General features: G+C 39.8%; 1 protein-coding gene across 1 annotated transcript in view; it reads right to left on the reverse strand.

Moving 5' to 3' along the window:
• Positions 1–3,282, reverse strand: part of PDSS2 (prenyl (decaprenyl) diphosphate synthase, subunit 2) — a 143,287-nt gene that overhangs the window by 1,133 nt on the left and 138,872 nt on the right. The gene's annotated exons all lie outside the window — the stretch shown is intronic.

Genomic DNA, 3,282 nt, shown 5'->3' on the forward strand with positions numbered 1-3,282 from the left:
CTGGGAACCAAGACCAGATGGATCTTTGGGATTCGATTATTCCAAAAGCATGACAGCACTTCATCATCTTTAATGTGTCCCACCTGACTTTCATAGGTGGGTTACACCACTGTATCAGCTTTTTAAAAAAGGGCTTTTCTTGAACACAGATTATCTGCAGTAACTAGTTATATGGTGGCTTAAAAATTATGTTTTTCTCCAATACACAGCCCAGTGCCCCAATTCATTTACAAACGCATCAGTATAACCTTATCTATCTAGATTAAATCATGTAAAAATATCTAAGCCATGACCAAATGGTAAAAGTCACCCATTTTTACAGATACTTGCATTCACACAGAATGAATGACATTTCTTATCTGAATACAAGCTGAAGTGGATTCATTATCTGTATTTAAAGATGAAATTAGCTGAAAGCATACTGTAGCACTTGAGGGTTCCAGTCCCAGTTCATAAAAATTTTATTCTCCACTTCAGTTAGAATCTTCCCGCACTGTGCGCTGGAAAGGAAGTTGCCCTGAGGCATAAATGCATTGCATAGTTAATTCAACACAGCTTCTAACGAATGGGACCAGCCATATAACCACAGCTCTATAGCAAAGGTGGGGATAGGCGAGACGAGGTACGCCAGCAGCGTGAAAAGGTGTTCCTTCCCCTTCCTTGAGGCACAACTTTGCGAGACGGCAGAACCCACGCATCTTGAAGCAAACTCTGCTGATTTGCTAAAGCTCATTAAAAACATTTAGCATACCTGGTAATACTCATGCCAGTATATATTGAGATGTAAACAGGAAAGAAAATAGCTCCTAAATAGTCTTAAAACTGGTCAAAGATGAGAGGAGCTTAGCTTAAGCCTATATGATTGCATATATGTACTATGACTTACTCGTAACACCAAAATCTGGAAAGGGGCAGAATTCTAACGCAGGGACACAATCCATTTACACGCTTGTCTTGTGTAAGCCCTTAGACACACAGAGTGCCTTGAAGCCAAAACAATTGCAAAGCTCATGTCAAACTATGTGCAGAGGAGTCACTATACAAAAATCAGACTAATCTGCTACTGAATGTTTCCAAGCAAAGTTCAAGGAACCTCAAAATGAAGAATTCTTGCTCATATGGCACGCTCCTTCCTCAGCTGTTCAGTTAGAGATCATTCTACGTAATGAACGATTTATAGTCCTGAAAAAAGTACCTGTTTTATATTCCATTTGCAGAATCAGCTGGTCAATTCAAATAAGCATACACTGAGGGAAACCAGTCTGATTAACCAGACTGCATCCTACCTCTGTCTCAGCTGCGGTTGTAAAAGGTGTGTGTGTGGGGAAGAGTACAAATTGGGCTTCTTGTAGTGGGGTAATTATTAAGGAAATACAAGATATAACTCCATAGGAAACCAAGCTTCAGTAGCACTTCCGTATGCAAAAAACCCTAATTTAAGCCTTTAGCTGTATTATCTGTTGTATTACACAGTTACACTTTCACGCTCGCTCTCAATTTTTGAGCTTCAATGATTTTTTTGTAATGATCTTCACAAACTATGTTAAAAAAAATAATCCACGTATCCAGTTTAGATGTATTATTTTTTAAATTTCATTTGGATAGAAGCTACTAATTTTCGAGGCAAATAAACAGAAAAGCAAAATGAACTGCTTTTATTTGTCACTTTATAAACTTTAATTACGGTCCCTCATTAATTTCTTCTAAATAAAGAAAACTGCTCTTATAGTCTCTACTTATATGGCATCATTTTGTGCGGAACAATTTTATCCATCATTAAAACACAGCCTTCTTCAGAGTGGCATTCAATAATTAAAACTGAATACAAGTAAAAATACAGACTGCTTCGACACACTTTTCTCCAGTTGAACTGCTAGATACGCTGGAATACCGCATTTTAACTTTTAAGCTTTTGTTCAGACCATTGGTGCTAAAGCCCTACTTCATTCTTAAGGTGCCAAGAACCTGAAAAATCACCGACTCGGTTTTCGTTATTTAAATTCATCTTAAATTACAGTCTTGCAATAGTGCAGCCAAGTTAAGACTTAGACGGGAAGTGATGCCCCCACAATGTACCGACACCGTTTTCAGTCAGCGCCTTCTATTTTCCTTAATATATTCAGATATTGACCAGGCTCGACAATTTTGCCTGGTACACATGAAGCTCAGAACCCCCAAGTTTTATGTCTGAAGGTTGTTCTACGAATCTAAAGGAAAAAGCAACATCATCATCTTTACCTTCACAGTCTGGGAAAAAAAGATGCCTGGCTGAGCACTGAGAACAAAGCACATCAAGAGCGTTGCTCCATTCAGTCTGCTCCACCTGCGCTAAGCCCAGCCGCACCCATTTGATCTGCAATGAACTTATTTTCATTTCTTCCCACTCCCTAGTCTTTGGCTGGAAGGAGGAATGGTTCTGATCATGATGTACAGAAAAAGTAAGAGAAAATAATATATAGAAAGGAAAGAAGTACTGAGGGCTTCTTATTCTGCATGCTCTGAATACAGACAGGGGGACAAACTGCTGAGCGAGAGACTGGGCTCTATTTCTCCAGCTTCCTCCTTCCCTTCTCACCACTTCTGTCTCTTCCTTATACCAGCAAATCAAGAGCAGGAGAAGGGGATGCTTTCTAAGCCCTTCCAGCTTTACGGCTGCTTTCCACTATTTCCCTCTGCACCCACACACTCTAGGCATGTCCTGCATATTAGTAAGAAGCCTCTTGGAAAAGAGACTGTCCCCTGGAAAGGAGAATTTTGTATCAGCACCTTGTTTTCAAGCTTCCATTTTCTGTCCTTCAGGGTACAACCATAAGCACCAAATAGTAGGAGTTGGGACATTTTCCACTCAACCCTCTGAGGTTTGCTGGGCCAAGAACAGAACCAAAAACTAAAACACCAACCACTTCCTACTAAAAGGGGGATCTGAGTTCAAGACTTGGGTATCAGGACTGCTTCCATCTCTCACATTAAAAGCTATTGGACAAAATACAGGAGTTTTGGAGCAATGGCCATGTAACCATATATAGCCCATTCATGGTTCTGGCCCCACGTGTAGGAACAGAAGGATGCTTACAGATGAGAACTTTACCTCTCTGTTCACTGACTTACCCTTCTAACCCCACCAGAAAAACCAAAGAGAGTACACTTATGCATCCCATCTCTCTGCTTATGAGCTAGTAAGGCATTAAAACTAAGAAATAATTTCCTGCAGTAGAGCGTAAGTGAATAATAAAAAGAAAACCTGTGTTGTCTAGGTCATGCCATATATAAAATTGTAATGAA

Source organism: Charadrius vociferus, unplaced genomic scaffold (genome assembly GCF_000708025.1).
Source record: "Charadrius vociferus isolate BGI_N301 unplaced genomic scaffold, ASM70802v2 scaffold129, whole genome shotgun sequence".
In the NCBI taxonomy this organism is placed as follows: domain Eukaryota; kingdom Metazoa; phylum Chordata; class Aves; order Charadriiformes; family Charadriidae; genus Charadrius; species Charadrius vociferus.